Here is a 7,201-nt window from a genome sequence, read left to right as displayed (position 1 = left end):
TAAGAAACATAAAAAAAAATAAGCAGGTGATTGGGTAGATGTGACTTTGGGTCACATCTACCATCTTTTTCACTCTCCATACAGGGCTTAGAAGGTTTCTTTTCTCTCTTTCTTAATCTGTCATAGCCTTGATTGATGATACTGGTGTGTGGTTTAAACTCTGTTTTACTTCAAATTGTTATTAGGCTACGTCTGCAGAGTTCCCCTGTTAGTTTCATAGTTTTCCCTCAGTTTATGAGGTATTTTGGGTTCATATTATAGCAGTAGCTGGCGCCTTGCGCAACTTAATGTTGGATCAGGATGTCCAAGCATAGCAGGCGCTTTTCTCGATGGTGTAGCTATGTCAAGTAGCCTTGAAAGTGAGTGGTTCGTGGACATAGTGTTTACAGTGTGAATTGTTTAGCACTCTTGATAGAGTATTTTAACTCCAGTTTTGTTTTTGTGTGCTACTTTTATGGAGGACGTTATTTGTATGTTTTGTTGAGTCTTTTGTTTCATTTGGAGGCTGCGCTACACCAAAGCTTTAACCTACATCTATATGAGCAGGAGTGACCATGATAGGGGGTTGAAGATCTGTAGCTGGAAGACAAAAGGCATGGGTCAATTAATTAAAAGGAAGAAAATACTCAGCACGCTGAAAGCTAAGAAATATGACATAGTTTTCCTCCAGGAGACTCACCTCTCAGAGCTGGATAATAAAAGATTACACCGAGACTGGGTAGGGCATGTTTATTACTCAGTGGGTTCGAATGCCAGTAGGGGTAGAGCAATATTAGTGCATAAACATTTACAATTTAATACAAACAAACTTTACACAGATGACAATGGGAGATTGATTGTTCTACAGTCTGAAGGTCATCCATATATTCTTGCTAACATATATGCCCCGAACTTAGATGAGCCCTCTTTCTTTGGCACTATGGAATCCAAAATAGGAGAGATTCAAAATGGACAGAATTACCCAATTATAATTGGTAGGGATTTTAATCAAGTATTTGATATGGTTTTAGATCGTAGCTGCCAACTAATTCCAAACAACGCAGATCTGTGGAGATCTTGATAAACATTTGTAAAGACTTAGGCCTAGTTGATGTCTGGAGGTTACTGAATCCTAAAGGCAGGGACTATACTTTTTATTCTGCCTGCCACCACATCTATACCAGGATTGACTATTTCCTGATATCTCATTCCCTCATCTCATACGTAACGTCATGTACCATAGGGTCGATTTTGGTGTCAGACCATGCAGAGGTCGCCCTCTGCATACAGCAGCCAACAAAGATAAACAAATCACGAAGGTGGCGATTAAATTCCTCCTTACTCAAAGATTCATCTTTCAGATCACTTTTAAAAAACCAGATTACACCATTTAAGGACACCAATATTCCAACAGCCCCCTCTCCAGGGGTAGCCTGGGAAGCGTTAAAGGCTTTTTTGAGAGGATTCATAATTCAATACGCCTCCCGTAAAAAGAAAGAAAAGGCAGCAGAATGCCTTAACCTGGAAAAAGAAGTTAAGGAGGCAGAAGAGGTTTTTAAAACTAGTAGGTCTGAAAACAATTTGCACAATGGCGCTCTGAGGCTCTCTACCAAATTTGGCAAAGATCGGCCATTAGGGGGCGCTATAGTCAACATATACCCGTTTGGGCCTTTTAACCCCTTCTGAGGTTGAGCATGTTGTATACAACGCCAAACGGCACTGCTGATTCATAACTTTATAACTTAATAATTATAAATAGTCAAAAGTCTTTTGGAGCTAAAAGCTAACAATTGCCCTTTTCTGCTGATGTTTTTTTGTCATCCTAGCCCTTACAGAAGGTTTTGCATCCAGCCTAGAAGTCCAGAGTTTTTCGGGTCTTTGTGAAATTAATCCATACTGTTACATCCAAGATTGATACACTGTGTGTAAGACATGTTAATAGTTCGTCCTTTATGAGTTATAATGTTCAATATGTTTATTTTTGCACTGGATGACTCCAAATATATAGAACTGTAGATGTGTTGCTCATTCGGCATGCCGCTCTGAGGATTTGTACCAAATTTGGCAAATATCGGCCATTAGGGGGCGCTATAATCAGTGTATAAGTGTTTTGCCCTGTTAATCAATGTTAATGGAATATTTGCAATGGGAATGTATCACAGACCTTGCAGCTCACACTTCTCAATATTTACTGATGTTTACCTCCTACCGTTACGTTTTGGTTTTCGCTTTTGCGTGCTCCCCTGGTGTTCTACAATAAAGAAACTTCTTAACCCACCTGACAAAGTTTCTATAACCTTCAGAGTGTACAAATGTAACTCTTTTCTCCCACTTTTTTAATCCAACATAAACACCATTCATAGGCGCTGATCCCGTGCAATTCAACATTGCAGTTGGTGCTACATGGAGAGTCTGTCATAGTGTGATTAGTTATGTCGGTGGCATTGATTCTTAATTTCCCACGAAGTTGATCGCGGTTTCGTGTCAGTTAAACTTCTCATCTCCAATCCTATCTGTATTTGTGAGAAGTGGCACTGTCCTGATATGAAAACCTATTTTACGGCTTTATTATCGAGTTAATAGGTGTGTGTGTTCGTGTTGGCCGCTGTCCATTTCCTAAGGCTCCTAAATGCAAACAACTTTTGACTACTTTTTTTTTTTTTTTAAACGACGTGCGCCTGTGAGCACCTTTGGAGGAAAACATCAATCGGCGCCTATTACACCATTTACAACAACTGCTGTTGTTCGGCATCCCACACTGAGCCTCCCTACCAAATTTGGTGAAAATCGGCTGTTAGGGGGCGCTATAATGAACATATTGGCCTTTTGGCAAATAAGTCAATGCATTTAAATGGGAATAATTTCCAATGGAAATATCTCTGCTGCAGTAAATGCTATCATCACAAAACTTGAGATTATTGTTCGACATGCCACTCTGCGGCTCGCCACCAGATTTGGTGATGATCGCCCTTTAGGGGGGGCTATAATTGAGGTAGAAGTGTTTTGGCCTTTTATGCAACAAAGAGGAAATTTGCAATTGCATTTCACTACAGACTTTGGACCTCGCACTTGGTCAAATTTCCTGACTTTTGCCTCAGCGTCATCATGCTTTGGGTTCCCCTTTCGTGGGCTCTGCTTCCGTGCTCTTAGCGTCGTCAGGGGCGACTCGCACCGGGGGGACTGGCACCGGGGAGGCTTGGACCCCGTTCATAACTGCTTGCAGTTCTAGTTGTATTTTTTTTTCTTCTTTTTCCTATCTTCATTTTTTATTTATTTAAATTTTTTGTTTTTTGTTTGTTGTGGTTATAGTGGTCTTGTCTGGTGTCCATATGGGCAGATATTGTGTATGCATGTACTGATGCTTGAGTTTCCCTATGGATTTATGTTTAAAATCAATAAAAATTTCCAATGACAAAAAAAAAATAATCATAAAGGGAAATTTTCATGCCATGGGACTTTTAACTGCTGCCTTGAGACGGAGGAATTTTTTTATTTAGTGCAGACACTTTTTAATTTTTCCTCCAAATCCATATCCCATTGGCAGACAATTACAGTGGGTTTACAGCCAAATGACAACTAGAAGATCTAGGGCCCTATTTTAACAATCTGAAACGCAAGTGTGAAACGCAAAACGCAAGTAGCTTTGTGGGCAGGTCTCGGGCGCTGTTGCTATTATAACGGCGGGATAAATGAGTCTTGTGCCCGACGCAAATCTAAAATGGGTTGGTCTGAAGTAGCTAGGAGTGGTTTGGGCGTAACGTGAAAATAACCAATCAGAGCGTCATCTCACATTCCCTTTAAGAGCAGGCGCGCTTGTTCCATGGCGGAGTGCTATTATGACGGCGGATTTGCCTGGCGCACGCCAGCGGGAGCTGTCCAGGATGCGGCAAAGTAATAAATTCCCGTCTTGGCCGGGTGCCGATGTTGCTGCGGCCTCTCTCCTCAAGTCTGGAGAGGATTGCTGCAGCCATGGAGCGTGGGCCTCCAAACGCACCACCTGCACCTGTTGTGCTCCTTCCTCCTCCCCCAACTCCATCTCCGTCCACCCGCTCCATCAGGAGCCACTCCCGGACCAGATTCCGCCGGAGTATCCAATCCCACCGTAGTTCAACATCACGTGTCCTTAAGTCCTCTAATATTTCCTCATTTATGTCATCAACACATCCATGATTCATGGAAATGTTGTGTAACACACAACAAACCACAAAGAATGCTGCGACTTTTTGAGGATTGTACTGTAAAATGCCTCCTGATCTATTCAAACACATGAAGCGCATTTTCAGTAATATTTTCTTTGTAATTATGTATGGTTTTAAAAAATGTGAACTGCTGTAGATGAGCGAAGTGTATTCGCGTTGTGCACACGCTACATTATGGCCAAGCATGCGTCCCTAAAATAGCATCTGAATAACGCACTACTGACTTTAGACTAGCGCCACTGACTTTAGACCAGGTTTTTCCTGGTCAGTGGCGGAATTGTTTTCTGAAACTGCAAAATAGCACCAGGGAACGTTTGCGCCAGAACACGCCTCCTCTTTTCGCCGAACCGCCCCCAGGAGCACAAATACATTCCCTAATTTACCGACGTGCGTCTGTGGAGGGAAAAGTCCGCTGTGCGTGGGGTGCAAAGAATGATGAGGAGTGATACATGCGTCGGTATACAAAGGCAATTGCGCAAGATAGGGCCCCTAGACTGAAAAGCCTTTCAGACACTAGATGGTCAGCTCACGTGCAAGCGACAAAAGCACTGCAACAGAATTATGCCAGAATCCAGGAGTCGCTGCAAAATATCAGTAATGACACAACCCAATGGCTTACTACATGGGATTAATTCAGGACACTGTATGTGAAGATGGACAAACTACAGTAGAGAATGCCATTCTGTGTAATATGTAGAACAACGTACTGCAGCGTTTCCACAAGACTAGTACTACTTTACAGGGAGCTGACCTGGATTTATGTAATGCTGTTACAGTGCAGATCCACCTGGCCGTGTGACATTTCTGTCGCGCTCCACTTTATTCCTCTGGGTGACGTCAAACGACTTTAAAATGCTGCACGTCAAAAAAGCTGGCTGATGCCCATCTTTATGCAAGTCAATCCATTGAATGCAACTATCCAATCGAAAATCTTTCAAACTGACCGTGGTCGATCTGAAATGAAGACAGATTCCGCAATTGTATGGTCTATTTCTTGCTTACAATGTTTTCAGAAACACGTTTCGGTTAACTATTTTCGTAAAATAAGAGATCGTATTCTGAACGAGCCGCCATTAGTGTTTTGAAATGTGGGAGTAGCCAAACCCACGTGACGCGTTCATCCATTCAGCTGCCGGTCAAGGGCGTGGAGCATCAACCATGGAGGTATGACGTCGCGATGCCACGCTTCAGTCGTGTCGCCAAAGTGGATCCGCTGTGTTAGTTTGGTCAGCTCGTTGAGGGATTATGTAGCCAGTCTACGAGAAGATTTTGACAAGTTTGAGAGTGATGCAAAAAACATGTCTCCATCTTTTTCCCAAGTCTACAAAGTAGAGACACAAGAAAAGGAAAAAAAAACAAGCAGATGAATCCAGTGAACCGGACTATGAGCGATCAGGCCGCGACACATTCATAGATCGTCTCGTTGCTGTGCTGGATGGGAGGTATCACTCCTACAAAAGGAATTCAGTAGATTTGGGTTTTTGAACGAGATCCCATCTATCCCCCTACAAGATCTACGCATAGAAGCAGCTAGTCTGCAGAAAAAATATGCAGGTGATCTAGAAGAGGATTTTTGTGTACGAAATCGGACAATTCAGACAATTCGTCAAAGAAAATGAGGACACCTCAGGAAGTTCACTACTGCAATTTACAAGAGCAAGGAAACTACAATCAGTGTTTCCAAATGTTGTTATGGCACTCTTGCTATTTATGACTGCGTGTAACCAACACCAGCGGGGAGCGCTCTTTTTCAAAACTGGGACTAATTAAAAATCGACTCCGATCCACGATGGGCCAAAATCGACTCAATCAACTGTCTCTGATGTCCATTGAAAATTACGTTCTGCGCAAATTGGATTTTACCGGCCTCATTAAGGACTTCTCTGACAGAAAATCAAGAAAGAAAAAACTTCTAAAGGTAGGATTATGCAATATGTACATATTTATTATTGTGCTGTTTCATTATTGCTGTTATAATAACAGTGTTATTATGTGCTGCTGTTTTTATTATGGCTTTGTTTTATATAGTTTAGTGTATTGCGTGGTCTCAGTAATGATCAGTGGTGGAATGTAACTAAGTACATTTACTCCAGTACTGTACTTCAGTCCAAATGTTGAGGTACTTATCTTTACTTGAGTCTTTTCTTTTCATGCCACTTTCTACTTCTAATCCACTACATTTCAGAGAGAAATATTGTACTTTTTACTCCGCTACATTCATCTGACAGCTTTAGTTACTAGTTACTTTACACATTTCATTTCATTAAAAAATCTAAATAATATTTCATGTACATATATTCAGAATAGTGAAGTGTTTCACAAATAGAAATTACACATTTCATAGTTTTTACTTACAGATGCAGCCGACGGTCCAATAGACAAACGGCAACAAAGCAAACAGAAAGCCTGATGCCATCTGTGGAAAGACGTTAAACAAAGTCAACATACTGCAGACAAGGACATAAATGCAAACAATTAATGACCCTAATCAGTGAGCCATTTATCAAATTGAAGTATCCTGCTAGTTATAATTGTGTCATATAATATAGTTATGGTTTGATATTAAATAGATTAATATTTAAAATGTCTAAATATTAAATACACTAAGTTTTCTCAAAATATAAAATGTCCAATGAATACAGGATTAGATTAAATGTGATAATAAATTGAAATATAATTACCTTTGCTCAGGTCATGATTGGCTGACAGAGAAGAAAAACAAGCTGATGACTGTCACTGATAGAAAATGTCCAGTCTTTATAGTTTATCAAAGCGTGTTGAAAGCGCTCCAAGATCCTTCAAGTTACGCCCACACTTACATAAAACTTCTTCCAGTAAGAGGTGGAACATTTGGGTATTCCCTTTTTTTCACTGTATACTTCTACTCCACTAAATGTCAGAGGTAAATATTGTACATTTTCACACTTTAAGTTACTTTTTACATAAAAAAACGCTGATATGAAGCTGTGTTGGGATCAGCAGTATTGTTTAACTTGATTTTAAACAAAAAAGATCACAGAGCA

The 7,201-nt window shown here is 40.7% G+C and overlaps 1 long non-coding RNA gene across 1 annotated transcript; it reads right to left on the bottom strand.

The window, feature by feature from the left end:
• Nucleotides 1–478: 478 nt before the first annotated feature.
• Nucleotides 479–6,982, bottom strand: LOC120559436. Its single transcript, XR_005639278.1, has 3 exons — nucleotides 6,860–6,982; nucleotides 6,534–6,594; nucleotides 479–579 (listed from the first exon to the last, which is right to left on the bottom strand). It is a non-coding gene; the product is annotated as an uncharacterized LOC120559436 (long non-coding RNA).
• Between the last annotated feature and the right edge of the window lie 219 nt (nucleotides 6,983–7,201).

This window comes from Perca fluviatilis, chromosome 5 (assembly GCF_010015445.1).
Source record: "Perca fluviatilis chromosome 5, GENO_Pfluv_1.0, whole genome shotgun sequence".
Lineage (NCBI taxonomy): Eukaryota > Metazoa > Chordata > Actinopteri > Perciformes > Percidae > Perca > Perca fluviatilis.
Note: the sequence above shows the minus strand (reverse complement) of the source record. Positions and strands in the feature narration are given on the sequence as shown.